The following is a 24,378-nucleotide window of genomic DNA, read 5'->3' as shown; positions in this document are numbered from 1 at the left end:
AACTAGAGATTCAGGAGAGGAAGAACCTGAGAAAAATTCTGGGACCGATCGAAACAGATGGTGAGTTCAGAAGACAATAAAACCAGGATCTGCACAATCATACCGAGAAAATCACGGATGTGGCCAGAAACAGACATCTCGCTTTCTACGGTCATATCACAAAGATGGACCAAACAAGACTGACCACGCGATTTCGCAACTACTGGAAGACCAGGAAGACCGTGACACAATGGCTGACGTAAGTCAAGCAAGACATACAGGAACTGAACATAACTGAAAGTGACATTAGAAACCGAGAACTTCTACAAGTATACTAAAGGAAAAGAGGTTTCAGGACAGATCACTCCGTAAAAATACCGGCGCCCTTTTGGACAAAGGGGAGAAAGGAGAAACATAGCCAGAGAATGCGGGATTTCTTGGCCAACATGAAGTTCCTCTCCAAACGGAGAAGTTGAATATCGTGGTCGTTAGCTGGCCCATTCGAAAGAGGAAGAAGAAGAATTAAATAAAAACTTACTTGATGTGCATTATATTTATGGAAACGTAGTTCATACGCATTAAGTTGTTAAAGTAAGTATTTGACGAGATAATACTAATTCACTATTATATGACTCCCCTTTTTCTGAAATTCTGTGCTCTTCTTCTGCAATATGTCTAGGTTTGTCAGATGATGGCAGTCATGTTGAGACTAGTGGCTGAACGGTGTACGATTAAGTAACAGCATTCTTGTTGCTGTGACAATTCTTTCATATATTTCTTTAAGCTGTGTAGAACATGGATTGCTATCTTCCGTTAACAATTTACGAATATGTTTCGATCTGCTACGGATGCGCTGTTTTCATCGATGTCATACACTGGCTGAGTATTTTTTTGTTGGAGGTAGGAGTTTAAGTTCTTCTATCAGTGATCAAGTAACTTACTACCTGCATTACCAGTTTTCGAAATGGTATCGGATTGTCAGCAGTGTGCCTCTCAACCAGAAAGACAAAGAACAGAAACCTGAAAAATCCTTTCCTCAGAAGAATGTTGACTGGCGTGGAGAAGGAAGCGCATGACAGATGTAGGTTCTTCCGTAGTTTCTTCTCTCAGAATGCCCAAGCGCGAAGCGTGCCACTCTCTGATGCCTTTTCCAAGATGAACTGCACTGTGATTTACATATTCCAGATGGTGACCTCAGAGAGCTGTCGTGGCAGAATTCGTTCATGTTTGTGTATAGAATGTTAATTGGGACTCAGGCGTGCAGATGTACATAACCCTATCTATAGTAGTAATGATGTACCGGTTCCAGAAGGAAGCGCCAGCACTTTTACATTCAGGCACGATTCGATGCACAGTAGCTCACAGCGCATTCTTTGAATACGTTAAAAATCTGTCGGACATGATCTAAGCAGAATACTAATATAGGAATGAGCAGATGTGCTGTCCGTTAAAATGTGTTACTTTTTATGGCGTTAACATTTGCTACTATACACATGCACAACGCCTGTTCCCACCTGTCGCATGTTGTAAAATATATCGTTACATGGAGAAACATTACGTATTCGGCAGTTGGTTTCATTGTCATAATACCAAGGTACTGAAGACCTGATATTATATTTCAACTACTTAATTGTATTTTTGGTTCAGTGAGTCGCTTTTTACACCAAGGAAAGTTTTTCGCGATTCATGAATTAAAATCGGTGGAACAAAAGGAGTATTAAAGTTCTGTGTAATAGTTATTATGTGGTTTGCGATTATAAGTTTTATTTGTTAATGAGTGTCAGATCTGCTGAACGGCGTAATTTACAGTGTGGGTTGTCATACTAACCGTAATATTTAGTAGTCTAATAAGGAATGTATTCGCATTCCGTTAATGAAATCTCACTTTCTGAAGCTGGTTTCTGCTATACCGTAATGGGCAATGCCATTCGGATTGTACGGGCCATACTAGAGGTGAGCGGTATGGCTCACATGAATAAGTGTTTTCTTGTTTTCAGGGTATGACACCAAGGTTCAAAAAAAAGCTTGCTGGTGAGGGTCGAGGGAAGTTCGTCTGAGACTACGATGAAGCAAGCGGTTTCAAGTTCTGTGGAAGGCGAAATGACCGAAAGCGATGCTACCGATCGTTTCATTGTTCCTATAACTGCACAGCAAAGGAGATTAAAATCACTGTAGGGAATCATCAGAAATATATGTTACATCAGATGGGTGTTTTCATGCAAACATTGTTTGTGGGGAATTTTTAGAAGTAAACTTGGTCTACTGTGAACAATGTGAGGACAGAGCACATGGGCTTTTTGCAGATATTGAGGATGTATTGCATTATAATCAGAATATTTTTTTTCTTTTTACTGTCGATTTTAAAATTTAGACAGTTATTGTTCAGATAATTTTCATCGTATGAGAGAATCAGAATACTATCTCCCATAGTAAAATTTACTTCCTATTGTGAGTTTTTACTTCAATTCTTTTATTATATTGAACTTTTGATATGTAGACAGATTACACTTGTCTAAGACCAACAAAAACATCTTTTATTTAGAAACTTATATTTCGTTGTGTGACTCATACTATCTGACACTTTTATTTACTTCTCGTATTGTAAGTCTTAGAATGTCCTTTTTTGTTGTCTATCGTTTTGGTTAGAAATCTCGGTTTTGTTCAGTTATATCACATTTGAAAACAACAGCCAAATTTTGGATCAAGTGACCCAAGAAGTTTCTCTGGAGGGCAACCACAGCTCTTAGACATTGTGAAAAACAATTAAAAACACTCAGCACTCAAAAACCATTAAAGTTCTCATAATAATTATAACAAAAATGTCAAGAAAGAGGTGCTTCCAAAAGCCGAATAGCTGCTTGCAGGTTCTTTACTCGCAACTACCTGTTTCACGTCATTGTACTTGTGATTATTTTTTGTTGAATTCCAGCACTATATATTGTCCCGTATTTCTCTCATTTCATAAAATCTTACGCCGTGATTTATGCTCTTAACAGATAACTGTTCTGGCGTGATGCGGATAGTCGGGAATAAAGTGTCCTCATGTAGCTATGGGGCTTTTGGCAGCATCTCATCATTCTTGACTATTTTAATTGTTGTAATTTCTGTGATAATTTGAATGGTTATTAAGTGCTGAGTGTTTCTTTATTGATATTCACAGATAAGTGGCCCGCAGTAGCAGGCGTTGCCCTGTAGCATATTCAATTTCGTACCGCAGCAAATACGTTTGTAGCAGTATGAATGTAAAATTAGTGTCGACAATAGCCCATAGTGTGATTGAAAACATCAGACCTCTCCTGAGTACAGCTGTAAGAGGTATGCCCCTGTGTATGTGTGCGTGTGTGTGTGTGTGTGCGTGAGCGCGCGCGCGCGCGCGCGTTTGTGTGTATGTGTGTGTGTGTGTGTGTGTGTGTGTGTTTACAGCCAATTATAAGAAACCTATTTAACATGGCTTTCGCAACAGGTTGTAGCTTTACATTTTGCATATACGATATCTCTAACTTTCATGGTAAAAATTATACAGATGGTAGAAAATTATAAACTGTGTTCGACAAGCTCCTCAAAAGAAATAAAAACGAAGTCTTAAACATTTAGTTATAAGTAGAACTAATATTTTTATTCAGAATACAAATTTTTTATCGTGAAGACGCAGACGACAAACGTTCGACTAGCCTTTAAATAGTAATGGCAGTGAACTGGTATCCGAGTAGCTACGTTACGCATTTATAATTAACGAAGTCTGTTCGGTAGATGAAGATTGCAGAGACGAGGTTATCAGGAGTCCTTTATCACGCACACCGCAGGAATGAAATACGTTGCTCTGTTGTTAGCGTATGAAAGACAAAATTCATTTCACTCTACAGATATTTTGACAGTCAAGAAAATGAGGACCAAGAAAAAAGTAAATGAGAAACATAAAGAGTAAGATATTGGAGGCTTATTTCTCAAAACAGATCTGAAAATAAGTGTTACGAAATAAAATGTGATGTCAGTGTCATTTTATAAGTAAAATTGTAGTTTCGAGAAAGTAACACGAAATTAATGCATGGAAGTCCAGACAAGTCATGTAACATATTTTGTAAATACGGTAAATAACAGTGCATTTTGGGTATCCGTGACTTTCCGCATTATTCCGGATTGTCAGAACATCCTGTGTTATGACCAACAGTCGTAAATGAATTTTATAATCGGTACAAGACCTTATATAAACCATGCGTCTTTGCAGATTGCTTATTTTCATAACAGGCGACTGCTTCCCGCAAATACATTGGTGGCGCCTCGTAGAAAAAATAAAAGGTGTATTGTAAATATTAGTCTGTACTGCCTGACGATTGATAGAACTGGAATGTTAAGGATTACAGTGTAAGTTGAAGTTAAAATAATTTTTGGAAAACTCTCCAGAATATGGATGTTCGTAAATGTAATCAGAAGAACAATGCAGGAATGAGTGTTCAACTTCTCAGTAGTTTATATCATGATATATTCACACAGTTGTTAGACCTCACAAGTACTTGTAAGGTCTGCATGAATCAGGGAAACTATATCCACATTAATATGTTGAAACAGAGCAATGAAGTAATAAAATTATCTGTATCACTGACCTAGATGAATACTTTATTGCACATGACAATATGCCACTCGTTTGTACATCAATACTTCCTTACACTCGAGGACAAAACTGGAGCTTTTGTCTAAGTGTTTTTATTTTTATGGAGCAAAGGAAAAAAGAACACTGAAAAAGAGTCCAAACACGTATGCAGAGCATTTATGGCCATTACTATTGTTGTGTCAGAGATTATTACTATCACAAGTTTTTGAGATTCAGCTCGAGTGACATTACAAAGCACCGAATTAGGGAAGACATTTTTACTATATAAATGTGTCTGCCACAATTTTAGTTTCTCTGGTATTCATTACAAAATTGTATCTTTGAGTGATGGATCTACTGAAGTATATTATTTTCTGTTTAAACATTGAATCTTTCCACCGATTTCCTTTACTTTCTGTTGACAGGATAAGGATAATGATATGGATATATTTGGAGTCTGAGGTATCTGATATATTGTAAGCAAACAAAAATTTTTCGATACGGATTACGCAAAACAAAGAAAAATAAGTTTAAAATAATGAATCAGTTTCCCACATTATGCAATGTTCAACTAATATTATGTTTCTCTTTGAACATCGCATTAATTTGCTCATATAAAGAATAGTATTACCTTAAAGTGTATCAGAAACTACATTTATTAATCACGAAGTATACTAATTTTCTTTATGAAGATACTAGACTGGATAAAATTCCTTGTACTTCCGCAATTTTGGACTAGTAATTTGTTAAATCAGGGAAAATCACGTTCAGAACCACCAGCAACATGTGACATTTCAGTCCGCCGTATGTATCTAATTTTCACTACAGTACAGTGTATTTTGCTCTTTATTCGCTTTCAGTCATATAACGTAATTTTTGTACATTGTTTTATTTTACTGTCTGTAAAATACTGTTTTTTGGGTTGTGAGTAGAGGACTTTGATTCATGCAATTTCAGAAACGACAACTGGGAAGAAGCCAAATTGTTCTTGTAACAAGTCGTTTGGATGACGAGGTAGATCGTGTTGTAGGTGGTAGGAGATGAATACAGGATGTCCCAAAAGAGATTGTCAGTATTCAGGGATATGACAGATGGTATCATCGGAAACAAAAAGTCTCGTTAATAAGGGCTCTAAAATGACTTGAGAGCCATGAGCTGTTTGTTCATCTTCACTACTCTGAAACACTACCCTTCTACTGGACAAGTACTAACAGCTTCTAAGATATACATTTCAGAACCCATCTGTACCTGGCAGTTCGTTCCAAATTGTAGTACAAGAGATTTGTTTCACAATAACAAAGAGAAGAAGAAGTGGTGATAGCTCGTAATGTAGGCACTTTAGAGCCCATGTTTACTAGCCCTTCCGCTTCAAATGATCGTTCCTATCATAACCTGAATATTCATAATTCCTCCTGGAGCACCTTGTACACAGTTGGCGGAGCATCGTCTTCATCATCCAGTTAGGGGAGATGCGTCTTATTCAACATAGGAGCCTTCGGATGGTTGCAGACAACATGGAAGAGCACATGAAACATTCGTTCGTACAACAGGTGTTAAAAACTTTGTGAAAGAAATGTCTCCCTGAAAGGGAAACAACATTTCAGTTTCAAAACTACTTAAACCAGAGACAGATGCGCTCATTTCCCACAAATCTCTCTTATCCTAAAACAAAGCGAAATTACGACGATTCGGGGAAGAAGCAGCCGTCGGCATAAACCCTATTTGAATGTTGTTTGCATGCCTTGGTTTTCTTTCAAAGAAGTTCGCTCTCCATCATATTACGACTCTTAGCACCAACTGCAGCACTAGTTCAAAACTGTTCATATAAACTACAAGGGCAGTCACAGAGAAGCCTTGCTGCTTGTTGATCAGAATACTTGTACGTGACTGCTTACCACCAACAACACCAACAATATATCATGGCAATTTTGATTGTCGCCTCCAATCCGCTGCAGTTGCAGGCCGCAGACATACGTGTCTGACAGTTTTTCCATTTGCAATGCCTAGCGTGGTCTTCATGAAACATTGAAATTCGTGTCCACGGATTGTTGGGCATTCATCACACCCAAAACAGAGATTCCCGCTCACACACTATCATACTCGCTTGTAGAAGGTAAGTTAACATTCATAGATCTAATCGTGTGAAACTGAGTTTTCTTCTTAGTTTATTCCATTCTACTACCTGTTGAGCCATGAGCCACAAGTGATTCATTCAGTCAGTGCTTGAATGCTTATATTGCCTAATTTGCGAATACAGATCGATTACGCTTACATCACATCTTCACAGTATCGCATTTTAGACTTCCAACCTGGATCGCTGCAAAATCAATCTACACGTACGACTAGGTAATATTAATGCATAAATATTACTTGAACACCTATCAGAATCTTAACAAATCTTAAATAACAAAACTAAAACAGCCTGAATAGGCTGTTTCAGTTTTATTTCTAGACCATACCCTCATAGACATATTATAGAATCAGGTTTATCTTCCAAAGAAGGCTCAATTACTTGGGCTGAAACCTAGGTAAGGGTTGGTTTCATTACCGCAATCGAGGCTGATAGTTTCTCATATATTAGATTATCACGACTGCTGACTGGATTGCAATGTTAAAAGTACTAAAAGTTCTCATTGTTGCTCACTGATGTTCGTTCCGGTTTTTGCGTCCTCTGGAATTACATCTGTTGCATTAGTAGGAGACTGGCGTAGCTGTTTGTCCCCCTTAGCCACTTACTCAGCATCAGCACAGCTCTAAAACTGTTTAGCTTTTTTCTTGATTAGAAAAGATGTTACACCTGCCACAATGTCCAAGCAACGTGCCAGAGGCTCATGCAATGATGGCAGCCTGCCTACAGGGGCACTGCTATTACGGAAAGGCGGAGAAAACGTTTGCGTACAAGGTAAAAATGAATGAACAAACGGACTGTGTAGGAAGAATACAGAAATGAGCGGTTCGAGTGAAGTGACTTCAAATGGGCGCCACTGTCTGCTGTTGCGGCCTACGTGTGAAGCGCTTGTGGCGAGTGTGGGGCTGCGCTTGGTTGCAGTTCCTTCACGCTCTGCCTGGAGCTCCCTCCTCGGGCTAACGGTCTGTCTGCAGGTGAACCGACATCCCGTGACGCCTTTGCCGGCCAGATAAAATCATTCCTTCTCTCCGGGAGGAAGGAAGTCCCAGGTCGTCGCGCCCTGTACTCTGATGTTGTGATTGTCCGTCTGTAAAACGTGGCGGGAGGACAATGACTTCAGGTAACGTGCCAGGAAGCCACTCTCGAGTACACTACTTAATGGCAATCCGTTCTACATTGCGGTACCTCATGTGTAACATTACAGAGCTACCTCAGTAGACTGACTGTGGGTTTGAGGCAAGGAACGTCACCGCCGTTAGTTTTGTTGACCTATATGCGGCATGTGACTCACAGAAAACTGCAGCAGACACATGGTTAGCTCGTAAAGGATTGTTGCCATATATCTCTTATCAGAACCTTATTTTAGAGCAGTAGATTCCATGACAGACATCTTGAGGAGAAAAAGTACAGATTATAGTGACTGCAGAAGAGTAGACATCCTCAAGACAGTATTCTCGCTCCAGCCATAGAAAGCTTAATCTGTGAACCTATTGCCCACAAAGTAATCAAAGCAACTGTGAACGTTAGCCTAAGAAAAGTCCATCGGCAAAACAATCGCTAGTGGATAAACAGTGCGACTATGACATTTCACGTATCAGAAGTGTCTCTTTTTTATCTTGTATAATTAATGTTGAATTGTAAACATAGTTTGCCCTATATACAAAGTGATACTTTCTTTAGCAAAAAATTGAAACTACGCAACTGAACATTAATCCAGAGAACCTTTACAGCCGTAGCCTATCTCCAACAGTAGGTATGACGTTCAGTATGAAGAATGATCCTGTAGTGATAAGAGTAATGAAAATTAATGCTGGCAAAACCTCATGCGGATTTACCTAAACCCCATTTGGGATCCGGCGAAAGAGTGTCTATCTACATGCATTTACACGTTGTTTCACACGCTACTCAAATAGCTTCTACACGTCGGTGCAAAGATACGAGAGGCAATCGCAAAAATTTAATAATCACCTAGAAATAGTCAAGCTGTGACCATAAAACTTGGTATCACTATCAGCTTTCCTCTGCACATCCAGTCTTCAGTGTCGCAGGTTGCACCCAGCGATGGATGACTTCGTGGATGAGTTGGTGGAATTTGCATTTCCGATGTTCACTAGAGGTCCCATCCTCATTATGTAAAGATTTAGACCAGCAGCGATTTTTTTATCCAAGTAAGGAGGAAGAAGTCATGGACTGCCATGTTAGGAATATACGTGGGTTGTGGCAAAATTTGATAGCTTAAAGAAGCACCATTTGTGATCGCATTCTGCTCAGAATAAGCTGGAGCACAAACCACAGCAGCCAACTACCATTGTCCTGATTAAAATATTGTGCTGCACTTTTAAAAGTGATCTTAGAGAAAAATTTTCCACTGTCGCCTCGATCAGGATGCACCAGGGCATCCACTTTTTGCTTCTGATTCCTTTCACTCATAGACTTACTGTCTGTCACTTCGAACACGCTGAAGACACTAAGTATCCATCGTGTTTATGATGGTTCTTTGTTTTGGCACACTACCATCATTTCAAAACTGTTGCAGCGCTGTTCCCTTTCAAACGCAGAGAATGAATTACAGCACAGTGCGGCAGTTTATTAATGTGCTATACCACCTTTTTTAGGCTCATCAAGTGGTGTGCTATGGTACTGTGCGTAACAGGAGTGCAGCCATGTACACTAAAAGAAAATAAAGCACTGCAGTGAAGCTAAACGTCTGCAGTGCAGCAACTAACATAAGTCAGTGTTTCGAAAATGCCTGACAGACAGGGGCAGATTTTCCAGGACAGCTATGATCCGACTGCCTACCACTGTGCGACGCAAACGCCACTACAGGCCACGAGGACTTATTCTCTTCTTCAAGACAATTGATCAAGAACCAGCATGGCTGTATCCTAGCACTGAGTGGAATTTAGGGCAGTACTAAAGCCAGACTAGACCAGTCTGTTCCGAATGATTTTCCTGAGACAGATGCCGATTCCGCTAAGATTCTGTCAATCAGGATTCTTACTTGAGAGACACCTTCATGGAATTGCTGCCATTCACGCCTAACTTCGAGGCCGTAGGAATTACTAGCTGTGGACTTGGAATGTTTGTGGCCTCCTCGCCGAATATAATGGGGACTCTGTTGTCATGGCAGACTTGGGGCTTTTTAATTTATTCCGGTTTCACTTTCAAATGGGTACAGCCAGGATAATTTTGCTCTCTGTGGAACTTTGACGTTTATAAAATGTGTATTTAATGTACTTAGACCCAGTTACAGTCCAACTGGCCTTCAGCCACCAGAAGTATTATTGTTATGTTTCAAGAAGTGATTTATTTTATGTTTTATTTCAATCGTCATTGGGGCAGACACGCTATTAATTCTTAATCTATAACCTTGCTCAGTCATTGCTAACTGGATATTTTTTGTGGCTCCGTCAGCGGTCGTATAAATAACTACTGGCCATTAAAACTGGTACACCACGAAGATGACGTGCTACAGACGCGAAATTTAACCGACAGGAAGAAGGTGCTGTGATATGCAAATGATTGGCTTTCCAGAGTATACAGAGTGCTGACATGAGGAAAGTTTCCAACAGATTTCTCATACACAAACAGCAGTTGACCGGCGTTGCCCGGTGAAACGTTGTTGTGATACCTCGTGTAAGGAGGAGAAATGCATACCATAACGTTTCCGACTTTGATAAAGGTGGGATTGTAGCCTATTGAGAATGCGGTTTATCGTATCGCGACATTTCTCCTCGAGTTGGTCGGGATCCAATAACTGTTAGCAGAATATGAAATCGCTAGGTTCAGGAGGGTAATACGGAACGCCGTGCTGCATCCCAACGGCCTCGTATCACCAGCAGTCGAGATGACGGCATCTTATCAGCATCGCTGTAACGGATCGTGCAGCCACGTCTCGATCCCTGAGTCAACATATGGGGACGTTTGCAAGTCAACAACCATCTGCATGAACAGTTCGACGACGTTTGCAGCAGCACGGACTATCAGCTCGGAGAACATGGCTGCGGTTACCCTTGACGCTGCATCACAGACAGGAGCGCCTGCGATGGTGTACTCAACGACGAACCTGGATGCATGAATGGCAAAACGTCATTTTTTTGGATGAATACAGGTTCTGTTTACGGCATCATGCTGGTCGCATCCGTGTTTGGCGACATCGTGGTGAACGCACATTGTAAGCGTGTATTCGTCATCGCCATATTAGCGCATCACCCGGCGTGTTGGTATGAGGTGCCATAGGTTACACGTCTCGGTCACCTCTTGTTCGCACTGACGGCACTTTGAACAGTGAACGTTACATTTCAGATGTGTTACGACCCGTGGCTCTACCCTTCATTCGATTCCTTTGAAACACTACATTTCAGCAGCGCAATGCACGACCGCATGTTGCAGGTCCTGTGCGGGCCTTTCTGAATACAGAAAATGTTCGACTGCTGCCCTGGCCAGCACATTCTCCAGATCTGTCACCAACTAAAAACGCCTCGTTAATTGTGGCCGAGAAACTGGCTCGTCACAATACGCCAGTCACTACTCTTGCTGAACTGTGGTATCGTGTTGACGCTGTATGGGCAGCTGTACCTCTACACGCCATCCAAGCTGTGTTTGACTCAATACCCAGGCGTATCATGGCTGTTATTACTGCCAGAGTTGGTTGTTCTGGGTACTGATTTCTCAGGATCTATTCACCCAAATTGCGTGAAAATGTAATCACATGTCAGTTCTAGTATAATATATTTGTCCAATGAATACCCGTTTATGATCTGCATTTCTTCTTGTGTAGCAATTTTAAAGGCCAGTAGTCTAGAACACGTCACTTTGTTGTTTAGAAGCGAGAATTAAAACTGTATGACCACCACTCGTACGTATCTGAGTATTTATCGCAGCGGCCATGTTGAAAACTTTTCATCATGCTGCTGAGTTAATTAATTCTGTGGCAGGGCAATAAAAGGTGACACTGCCGCTTTGCATAAACAGATATAACACCAGGTTCGATGAAATGGACTCCTCCAAGCGTACGTTTACAGACGAATTGAAAGCGTAGTTTTGGAAACCCTGTGTAGCTTACAAAAGGAATTCCGGGGAACTATTCTTCTGCTACGAACATCTTTGTTCCCCGTTTGTTATGCTGTAAGTGGACGGTGCCAACACGTGTTCTCGTGAACACGCTAGCGGCGCTGTCACTCTGTGAAGAGTCGAGCAGAATGTGCGGAGCCCGTTCACGAAGTGGCACCAGTAATTAGACGGCCGCTCCATTAATCAGCGACGATAGGGGCGCGGGCGGCGGCGCGGACAGCTCCGGATTGCCCGCCTGTGACTCTGGAGGCGGCTTTCGCGCTCCATTACCGACGTCGACGCAGGCGACGCCTCGCGCCGTGATGGATCGTCGCTGCCGGCGAGCGGCAATTAGGAGCTCAGCGACGCGCCACCGACAGTGTTCACTGGCGCCAGGGTGGGCCCGGTAGAGACGTCCCCGCACGATTCTTGTCATCCATCCCCTCTCTCAATGCAACGACTCCTTGTGAAGTTACTTCCAGAACAGGTCTTTCACCTCAAGCCCCCGCAACGCTGGTCCGAACAGAGAACGTTGACACATACGCACAATACACGTAATGTACATACATGCGAGGGGCGTTCTTAAGCAACGTAATACATTCGTTTTCTGAAAACCGGTTGGTTTTATTGAGGACTCCATTACACCACACTATTCCCCACTCTTTTGGCTACATAACGCTATTTTTCAACATAATCTCTGTCTGATGTAGTGGCCTTACGCCACCTTACTGGGAGGACAGTATGCCCCCGTGACGTCAGATCCAACGTCTAGCAGCTTCAGTAACCTCCCCATCACCCACGCACTGTTTCCCACGGAATACATCGTTTATTATTCATTAAGAGTGTTGCAGAAGTCACAACTGTGTACGCCCGGCGGAAACGCGGGAGGTCGGACAGGTTTGCGCGACCTGGTTGCGATGATGACAGACGCCTCTCCCAAAGAGTGAACGTACTTTTGTTCACTGCCAAGACTCCCTAGGCATTCTGGAAGCGCCTATGAATTTCTGCGATGCTCTGGTTTTCCGCCAAAAGAAACTCAATGACAGCACTTTGCTTGGAACGCAACTCCGCGACAGGCGCCACTCTGAAGGCTGCGTATAGCGCTGTCGGAGTTTCATGAAAATATAGCGGGAACATTCCAAGACATCACACCACAAATTGGCTGAGGAAAACATATGTTACAATGTTTCTTGAAACTCTCTCGTACATATACTGACGGAAATAGAAATTGCTACATAATGAAGCCCCAGTCCGATATTTATCAAACTATGTGCACATACGTTCATGCAACTTTTATTGGGAACTGATGTAAGTCAAAAACATCAGCATGAGCTTTGACTCCACAGGTACGAATCCAATCTTGCATTTATTGGGGCATGAAAGCAAGCAGTATCCGAGTGTCCTCGTGAGGAATTTCTTCCAACGCGACAAACACGTGTCCTAGCAGTAGCGGACACCATAAGATCCTGAGGAAGATCCTAGCCGAGGGGTCGAAACGTCGAACCTTTTAGAAGAAACATGACACAGCCTAATAATCCAGAAGATGCTAATTTCAAACACGTGCCCTGCTAGTTCATTTAACTCATTGGCTGGTGGCTTGTATGAAAGTATGTCTGTAGCCATTGCATCCTGTGCACGTTCTATGGGTGACAATTGAGAGGAACGCCGAGATCAGGCAGGGATCCATATCTTCATCACAGCACTAATGATGAAAAATGCAGTTGCGGTATTGTGTTATCCCGCTGTAATATGCCATTTGGTGTCCTGATCGTGAAAGATATGGAAACCGACGTTACTATTCTTGCCACTTAATGGCGACAATTCAGCATCCCTTCCACTATTATAAAATCAGACCGGTTGTCATATCTAACAGCTTCCTACAGCAGGATTCAAGAATTGAATCTGGAGTATGAATCTGGAGAAGGGTTGCTTTCTGTGAATTTTCACCAGGTCGTCTATGGACATGTTGGCGTTCCTCTGACTACAGTCAAGAGAAGTGCACTCATTGCTGAACACAGCAGATTTCTATTCACTGTTCCTGTTGACTCCAACTCTGCATCATGAAGGTCTCTGTTGTCTCTGATATGGTGTCGACCGTAAATTTGCAAATATTTACCTCTCCCGACAATTCATTGTGATACTCTGCCTGCAATCTCTGCTCAGATTTCAATTACTGTCATCCGTCTATTCATTAAAGCCAATGGAACAACACTTGTGGTGTTGTTATCCTTCTAAAAGGATCCGTATCCACTCTTTTTGCGGGACTGTTCTCCTGAGTAAATCTCCTCACGCTCTTTCTCCAATCATTCTAGTACAGCAAAAGTGTGATCTTTTGGTATGATGCTGCCACGCCTCTCATGTCAACGTTCGAAAGATTGTGACTAGCTGCAGATGCACGTTCTCTTTGTATTCTGTGCTGCTCTCTCTCCACTTGGAAAGTTCTGGAACGTTACCGTTCACGAACCCACACAACCTTTGAGATATAGAAATGGAATTTTCCTGCGTCGCTTTCGGGAAATTTCACTTAGTTATCAGGCAAGTACCGGAACCGGAAATCACCTCCCAAAATGTCCCTGCAGCGAACCCGTCGACTCAACTCCCATCCAATAGAGGTATGTGGCTGAAAGCAACAAAGTTCCACTAAGTTCCATCATGAAGTTTATTCCTGGTGTGGGTTACAGGTTAGCGCGCAGAGAATGGGTTACAAGGTCGTTTTTGGTTTTGGCCGGGCAGAGAAGTGATCACTCTGCAACGTAAATTTGTCCTTTCTAACGCAGGACTGCAACGAATTTCAGAAGGGAACACACCGTAGCTAGCTTGCTGCTGCTGTAGCAGGGCTCTTGTGACTTGGGCGAACGCTCTTCCGCTATATCAAGCAATAAAAACGTGATTTCTACAACACATTAGCCATTGGCTAGACATGGCGAAAGAGCAGAGGACAGGGAACAAACAATCTCTGCCTAGGCGACGATGTTACTTCGCACGTAGGCCACAATGAATTATAATCGAACAAGAGCAGAAATCTAGAGATAGTAATGAGACTTTCTTGGCAACTTCAACCATATCCTGCCATTTCACTGTAAGACAGACAGCTCTGATCTGAGTGTTGAGACAGTCTATGAGGATAGGTAGTGCGAACGAAGCAGTGAAGATAGAGATGATGTCACTCACACGTCCCTTGCAGTAATCCACACTACCAGGAAACCTAATACAGAGAAGCTTTTCTGCCTTCCCTGTGTAAGGAGTGCTGGAGGAGGATACTTAAAGAGATTAATTGGATTGGCAACATAGGAGAAGTTAACTGCAGGAGACTCTCTTTAGCTTACCGCCGAAAAAAACTGTTTTCTTGGCGGGAAAAGAGCATTCTTCCAGATGTCTGTATTATGGATCAGGTATGTCGTAACGACGGTTTCCATAAGAAATGAGTATTTATTTGAATAGTTGTTCACGTTTATTGTCACTTCAAATGCGTGGTAATTACTGTCAGTGGTGTGCTAACGACGATTCGTACAAAAACATCGCACACTTCGTGGTATTCCGACAAGGTCCGCGACTTAAATGTATCTGATGTACAATATACACGGAAGTTCATCGTAGCCGCCGAAGTCCACGTTACATCATGCATGTAAACGCAACGTGCGTACCAATACCCTTGTGTAATCGCCTCCTAATATCGCCAGAGCTCAGCAGAATTTTCTACATTTTTTCTGATTACAGCTTTTTCGTCTGAAATTCACAAAAGCGCAGTATTTACCATAGTTTCAGTGTCCACATAATTTTTTCGTTGAAGACCTAAAACAGTTCGTTGTGTCTTGCTATCTGCACCCAACTTTAAACTCTCCAGTGGACCAACGGTCACAATATGGCTATAGCAGCTCGGTAAACATTACAATAAATTTTAGATATTACGTCGGATAGAGTGACCGTGGTCGTTCATGTGTAGCTAAAGAAATTCCTAATGTTCTGTTCTCTTCTGGTCTGTTTTTCCCTCAGTCCCTGATTCGCTTCCAAACAACACTGTGCTCCTAATGTACATGTTCAGAAATTTATTTCTCGAACTAAGGCCTGCGTTTGATTCTATATGACTTCCTTTGGCTCAAATTAACATATAGCAATAGTTCAATGTGACACTCACAAACATTCGAGAGATTGCAATGGAAGAAGCGTACTGTGTGATACACTGAGAAATATCTTTCGGAAGTCTATCACAGCATAGACTGGGTATAGTATTTGGAAGATCTGTCGTGTGTACTAAGCGGGCTGTTGCTTGTGCTGTACTCACTTAAAATTTCTGATTGCACTGCAAACGTAGGCAATATCGTTTATGTATCAGTGAAACATATACAATACCATAAATACCTGACAATACCTGAGAATGATCAGTCAACTTAACGTAAATGAAGCTTCCGATAATCAAGTTTTTATTGTTTTAATCGCGTGTATGTATATTGGATTAGTAGTTCAGACAGGACCAACTTGTCATCTTTAGATCAATAAAGTGCAGATTATTAAATCATGCTTTGAGATGAACTCAACGTTTGTTTTCGTACTCTTGAAAAGGACTCGAAATAAAAAGAGAGTAGAATATAAAAATATTTAACTGTATCTTCATGGTAAGACAGAGTCGTCCAAGTGTGGCGAGCTGCCAGCTGAGACACACGTGGCAATTCTTGCTGTGCCACACTTGGACCATTCTGTGTTCCAGTGGAGACACATCTACATTTTTTAATGTTCTGCTCTCTTTTTATTGTGAATCGTTTTCGATGGTACGAAAACAAACGATGTGGTTTATTGCATGCCATGATTCCATAACCCTTGCTCTACTGATCCGAAGATGGCAACTTAATCCTTTCTAAGCTAGGAATCCAGCGTACAGTAACGCGATTAAGACAATAAAACTTCTTATCAATAGCTTTCTTTACACGTACTATACCCATGAGCCTTTCTTATCGATATTTGGTCGAAAAATCATTCTAAAACTACAGAGACTTGTGCAGTGTCATTATTAATAATATTTTCATCCCTCTTATCTCGGCCTCTTCAAGTTTTTAAAGAACTTTTCAAGTGTAGCTTAGTAAATGTTTCTACCGTAGGAAAGAGAAAGATTGCTGGCTTAGGCATAAAAATTACGCAAACCCTTTTTTTAATCTACAATTTATTACCGCAATTTTTCGTCGTCGCTGTAATCACAGGCGGAATTAATTCTTAAGAGAAGCAGCAGGGCCGGTAATTGTGGTGTAATGACGTGATCCCCGAGCGCCGTAATTTACTTTGAGGGTCGGCTATTTGTATCTAGGGCCTAAGAATCCTCGTCACCGGAACTGACTCCGTGTGATAATTTTCATCTGACTTCGGAAACAACAGATCTTCTCCTATAGACGTTTACTGCTCAGTGTCACCATTCATGCTACGAGCGCAAGTGACACAGAGTGATGTAATCAACGATCTTAAAGTACAAAATGCATATTCCTCATTAGTTACAATATTCATTTGAGAGAGCAGGGAAGACACTTATAAATACTGTTGCTGTATTGGCGAAAAATTCTTACGGAATCCCGTTTCGTGCGTTATCTGGTGTTGACATGGAATCTTATTCGGGAAAGAGAGAAAATTCTGTTTAGCAGTGTCAAAACTGTTACGAAACATGAGCACGATGCACAATTAATGACGGAAAATACCAAACATAATGGAGCATATTGTGATGATGTGTGGACGCCAGAGTGGGTTTTCGGTACCAGTGGAAGAGGCCTTTCTCCAGCCTGAAGATGATGGCTTGAGCTCTCTGTGACCAATCTAATGTATTTCGTGGTCAGAACCTTCTCGGCTGTCTTAAGGCATAATGTCTTTCCCATGAAAGAATATATTTTCCAGCACATGCTCAAAAAAAGTCTGAAAAAATCTGGACAGGAATATCACTTTGCAAAGGACCGCTATTTGGAAGAGTGGGAACTGGCCAATACTAGCGTTTGCATTCTATTTCTGCAGCTGATAAGCTAAAATATCGGAATACTTAAAACAACTTTCAGGATCTGCTTGAATCTTGAGAAAGTGAGGAGTCAGTCGGTAGCCTTTTCAGTGTAGTGTCCTCTGGTTCGTGTTGCTCATTCCCATGGATTACGAAATTTTAGTTGAGGGCCAGTTCTGCAGTTCCTACGTCTAAAATTGCATCTATGCAGGAGAAAGCGCAACGTATCTGTGGATTCAAGGAACACGTTCACCTGTTACTTTTCAGCAACAATTCCAAAATGTATACCGTCAGGATCCACGAGCACCAAAGAGCATCAAGTAGTGGATGGTTGGTGGCGGCTGATTTGGGGAGAGGGAGCAAACAGCTAGTTCATCGGTCCAATCGGATTAGGAGAGGATGCAGAAGGTAATTGGACGTGGCCTTTCAAAGGAACCATCACGGCATTTGCCTGAAGCAATTTAGGGAAATCGCAGAAAACCCAAATCAGGATGGCTCCACCTCGCTCGGTCAAATAATGGAATGAAGGGTTTAGAGACTGTCATTGTTAGTGACAGGGCAAGAAGCGGTAGATCTGGAGTAAGTGACGACATTGTTGCTAAAGTGAGCACAGCAGTTAAACACAGTCCATGGAAATCGACCCAATGTGTTTCTACAGAAACAGGTACACCTCAGGGCACTATGATGAATCTTTTACACTAACAACTACATTTTCAAGCATACAAAGTACCAGTCTTGGAATTTTTGCAGCCAGATCAAACGCTCACACGTGCTGAGTTTGTTATGAACATGCTGGGACGAATACATGCAGACAATGACTAAATTAATAAAGTTTGTTGTTTTGATGAAACGGCTTCTCAAATTTCCAGAAAAGCAAACATGCACAATGTCCGGATCTGAGAGTCGGGTAACCTACATACCGTGGCACAGGAGTCAAGGGTCGTCCAGAACGTGAACAGTGTGGCGTAATGCACAACACAATTAGTGTACCGTGCTCTTTAACAGGGCCTAGCACTATGGTATCAATGTACATGGACATGTTGGAAGTTTACATTACTCCTCAGTTACAGGAATTCGAACCGCGAGTAGAGTTTCAAGGACACGACGCACCGACACGCTGTGGGTTATTTGTTTTCCAGTTCTTGGATTGGACCTGTACGAACAGATGGGTCGGTCCTGACGGTGCAACATTGCAGCACGACCAACCCATTCACCACACACAACCCCTCTTAACTTTTCTGAGGGGTTACAGGTATTCAAACCATAAATAATGTTCCAACGAAATGGTGTACCGTCACGCTGAGAGTTATTTGTTCTCCAGTTCTTGAATTAAACCTACTACGTTCACCAGACATAACAGAACTCACCCGAGCTGGGTTCGAGTCTTCCCTCGGGCATGGGTGTGTGTGTTGTCCTCAGCATAAGGTAGTTTAAATTAGATTAAGTAGTACATAAGCTTAGAGACCGATGACCTCAGCTGTTTGGTCCCATAAGATCTTACTACTAATTTCCAAATTCCTCTTACGATTCTCCTTTTTTTTGGCTGGGGGGTGGGTGGAAGGGAGGGAGGTATGATAAGGATAAATTGTTCAGTTCACATTTTCATGACGGGCAAAATCTTAGATTGTAGACATAATTTTTCGTAACTAGGGACAGATTTTATGCTCAATATGCAAGTTGAATATATACCCTGCTTTTTATTTTTATTTATTTAGGATATCAGCAGAAATGCTAGGATCCAGCTCGAAGCTATGTATGCACTGTTAGCGGAATACATTTTCCAGTCCAGTGTGGTCGGACCGCCGAATCTTTCTGAATAAAACAGGAGAGCTAGGGGCCACGAATTAATGGTTTTGGCGTAGTGTCAAGTTTAATCTTATCTCGCGCTTCAAATCGTGGCTGGCGACCCTTATTTAGACTAGTGTCAATAGCGTAGCAGTGCAGAAAAATAATATGGGTCTCCCAATTAAAATTCCCAAGTACATCGAGTCGTTTAGTCCGTCTCGCACGTCGTACGCCACTAGCAGGCGAACACTACGAACTTACTCCCACCGATTTTGTTTACATTGGGGGGTTATGTATGGCACAACAAGAACTTCAACGCATGTAAACAGGAAGACATAACTCTCAACGATTTTCGACAAAACAAAATTTGAAAGACTTAGGTTAACTAGTTAGTCTCCTTTTCTGTGGACCATTTTGCACCATAAATCGTAATGATGTGGAAGGAGTCATTAACACCGTATGTTGCTGTTGTTGTGGTCTTCGGCCCAGACACTGGATTGATGCAGCTCTCCATGCTACTCTATCCTGTGCAAGCTTCTTCATCTCCCAGTACCTACTGCAACCTACATCCTTCTGAATCTGCTTAGTGTATTCATCTCTTGATCTCCCTCTACGATTTTTACCCTCCACGCTGCCCTACAATATTAAATTGGTGATCCCTTGATGCCTCAGAACATGTCCTACCAACCGATCCCTTCTTCTGGTCAAGTTGTGCCACAAACTTCTCATCTCCCCAATCCTATTGAACACTTCCTCATAAGTTATGTGATCTGCCCATCTAATCTTCAACATTCTTCCTTAGCACCACATTTCGAAAGCTTCTATTCTCTTCTCGTCCAAACTATTTATCATCTATGTTTCACTGCCATACATGGCTACACTCCATACAAATACTTTCAGAAATGACTTCCTGACACTTAAATCTACACTCGATGTTAACAAATTTCTCTTCTTCAGAAACGATTTCGTTGCCATTGCCAGTCTACATTTTATATCTTCTCTACTTCGATCATCATCAGTTATTTTACTCCCTAAATAGTAAACACCTTTACTACATTATGTGTTCATATCCTAATCTAATTCCCTCAGCATCACCCGACTTAATTCGACTACATTTCATTATCCTAGTGTTGCTTTTGTTTATGTTCATCTTGTATCCTCCTTTCAAGACACTGTCCATTCCGTTCAGCTGCTCTTCCAAGTCCTTTGCTGTCTCTGACAGAATTACAATATAATCGGCGAACCTCAAAGGTTTTATTATTTTTTCCATGTATTTTAATACCTACTCCGAATTTTTCTTTTGTTTCTTATTCTGCTTGCTCAATATAGAGATTGAATAACGTCGGGGAGAGTCTACCACCCTGTCTCACTCCTCCCAAACCACTGTTTCCCTTTCATGTCCCTCGACTCTCATAACTGCGATCTGGTTTCTGTACAAATTGTATATAGCCTCTCGCTACTTGTATTTTACCCCTGTCACCTTCAGAATTTGAAAGAGAATATTGCAGTCAACATTGTCAAAAGCTTTCTCCAAGTCTACGAATGCTGGAAACGTAAGTTTGCCTTTCCTTAATCTATTTTCTAAGATAAGTCGTAGGGTCAGTATTGCCTCATGTGTTCCAATATTTCTGCGGAATCCAAACTGATCTTCCCCGTGGTCGGCTTCTACCACTTTTTCCATTCGACTGTAAAGAATTCGCGTTAGTATTTTGCCGCTGTGATTTATTAAGCTGATAGTTCGGTAATTTTCACATCTGTCTACACCTGCTTTCTTTGGGATTGGAATTACTTTACTCTTTTGAAGTCTGAGGGTATTTCGCCTGTGTCATACATCTTTGTCAGGACTAGCTCTCCCAAGGCTGTCAGTAGTTCTAATGGAATGTTGTCTACTCCTGGGGCCATATTTCGATTCAGGTCTTTCAGTGCTCTGTCTAACTCTTCATGGAGTATCATATCTCCCATTTCATCTTCACCTACATCCTCTTCCATTTCCATAATACTGTCCTCAAGTACATCGACCTTGTATAGACCCTCTGTATACTCCTTCCACCTTTCTGCTTTCCCTTCTTTGCTTAGAACTGCATCGGAGCTCTTGATATTCATACAAGTGATTTTCTTTTCTCCAAAGCTCTCTTTACTTTCTCTGTAGGGAGTATCTATCTTAATCCTAGTGAGATAAGCCTCTACGTCCTTACATTTGTCTTCTATCCATCCTTGCTTAGCCATTTTGCACTTCCTGTCGATCTTATTTTTGAGACATTTGTATTTCTTTTTTCCTGTTTCATTTACTGCATTTTTATATTCTCTCCTTTGATCAATTATATTCAATATTTGTTCTGTTACCCAAGGATTTCTACTACCTCTCATATTTTTACCTACTTGATCCTCTGCTGCCTTCGCTACTTCATCCCTCAAAGCTACCCATTCTTCTTCTACTGTATTTATTCCCACATTCCTGTCAACTGTTCCCTTATGCTCTCTCTGAAACTCTGTACAAGCTCTGGTTTAGTCTGTTTATCCAGGTGCCATCTGCTTAAATTGCTACATTTGTGCAGTTTCCTTAGTTTTAATCTGCAGTTCATAACCGATAGATTGTGGTCAGAGTCCACATCTGCCCCTGGAAATGTCTTACAATTTAAAATCTGGTTCCTAAATCTATCTCTTACCATTATATAATCTATCTGATACCTTCTAGTATCTCCAGGCTTCTTCCATGTATATAACCTTATTTCATGATTCTTGAACCAAGTGACAGCTATGATAAAGTTATGTTCTGTGCAAAAATCCGCCAGACAGCTTCCTCTTTCATTTCTTCCCCCCAACCCATATTTACCTACTACTGTCCCTTTTCCTACTATCGAATTTCAGTCACCCATGACTATTAAATTTTAGTCTCCATTCACTACGTGAATAATTTCTTTTATCTCATCATACTTATCTTAAATTTCTTCGTCATCTGCAGAGCTAGTTGGCATAGAAACTTGTACTACTGTAGTAGGCGTGGGCTTCGTGTCTGTCTGGGCCACAATAATGCGTTCCCTATGGTGTTTGTAGTAGCTTACCCGCACTCCTATTTTTTTTTATTCATTATTAAACCTACTCCTGCATTACCCATTATTTGATTTTGTATTTATAACGCTGTACTCACCTGACCAAAAGTCTTCTTCCTCCTGCCACCGAACTTCCCTAATTTCCCCTTTAAACTTTGGATCCTATCTGCCCGATTAAGGGATCTGACATTCCACGCTCCGATCCGTAGAATGCCAGTTTTCTTTCTTCTGATAACAACTTCTTCTTGACGTCCTTATATTATTCGCAAATATAATTACGTGCGTAACACTTGTAGTAGCTTTCCATCATCTTTCACAAATTACTATAATAGTAATCCTTTCTCATAAAAGAAGGAGTTGTCAAGGAGAAACTTTTTCAGTTTGTTTAAAAATTGTACTTTGCTGTCTCTCAGACATTTTATATTACTGGGAAAGTAATCAAAAATTTTATTGCAGATTCGTGGACCCATTTTGTGCTAAATATGGCATTAATTTGAAGTAATGAATGTCATTTCTCTTCCTGGTATTAGAATTATATACGTCATTTTTCACTTTGTACTTTAGCTGATTATTTACAAGGAACTTCATGAAAGAATAAATATATCATGAAACAGCAGTCAGAATGCATAACTCCGTTTACACATGTCTACAAGTTGATCATGGGTGATTACCATATGTTATTCTTACAACACATTTTTAAGCAACGACGAAGTTCTTTCTTAAAGATGATTTAGCCCAGAACATTACTGCATATGAGATTATTGGATGAAAATAAACAAAATATATCATTTTAGTAATTTGTCTTTCCCCAAGATATGCAATGATTCTACGTGTGAATGTGGATTAACTAAGCTGTCTTAGGAATTCAGAAATCTGCTTTATCCAGTTCAAATTCTCATCAATATGGACACTTCAGCATTTTGAAATGGCCACCCTATTATTTTCTTACCAGCTGTTACACATTCATAGGTATAGTTCCCCTTGATATGCATAACTGAATACATTTTGTCTTTTTTACTGAGCATAAGACCATTTGCAAAAAGCCAGTCAATGATACTTTAAAAACATTTTTCATCATTTCTTCTGTTCTGTACGTATGACTGGATTGAATACAATACTAGCGTCATCTGCAAAAAGAACTAATTCTGCTTGTTCTGTATTAGATAAAAGGTCGTTTACATACACTGGGAACAACAATGCTTGTCCAGTTCGGTGAGTGGAGATGTAAATGGGATTCTCAGTAGTATTTAGAACATTTTTTGCAGCATTTCTACTTGTTCTCGCCAACACATACGTTTTCCTTTTCGTTTCAAAAGACATTTCTATCCCTCTATTGAATCATGGTGGCCGCAGCCGAGTGAATAAGCTCTTGGTTTCATTAGCGCAAGGTCGCTGCATTGATTCTCACTGCTGGTACTTCTTTCTTTCATTCCTACGTAGTTCTAATACTGCGCAAATTATCAAACTCCGTCGTGGACGCTCTCTTGCTAGACTGACGACCCTAATCTTGTGATGCAGAGGATCGTAATCGCTGTCCATTTTCGCCTGCTTCTGTTCGGTCTTGTAATCGTCTGATGAAGTGATATTAATAGTTATAATTCATACCTTAGTATGTCTTAGCTGTTCGTCATAACACGGTTATTTGTTTTCACTTCGTAAGCATTTCTTCTTTCAAATTCTCTAATTGAAAATTTTAAACATTTTATTCGCCTATTGCATCAGCTTATCTGTACGTTTCTGGCTAATCTTTATCTTTCAGACTTGCCATTTTCTTGCTGGAAGCGTCCTTTGTAGATGTAATTACTTTCAAAACACGGTACCCAGACCGTGA

This window comes from Schistocerca gregaria, chromosome 7 (assembly GCF_023897955.1).
Source record: "Schistocerca gregaria isolate iqSchGreg1 chromosome 7, iqSchGreg1.2, whole genome shotgun sequence".
Taxonomy (NCBI): domain Eukaryota; kingdom Metazoa; phylum Arthropoda; class Insecta; order Orthoptera; family Acrididae; genus Schistocerca; species Schistocerca gregaria.
The sequence above is the reverse complement of the archived record's forward strand: the minus strand, read 5'-3'. Positions refer to the sequence as shown.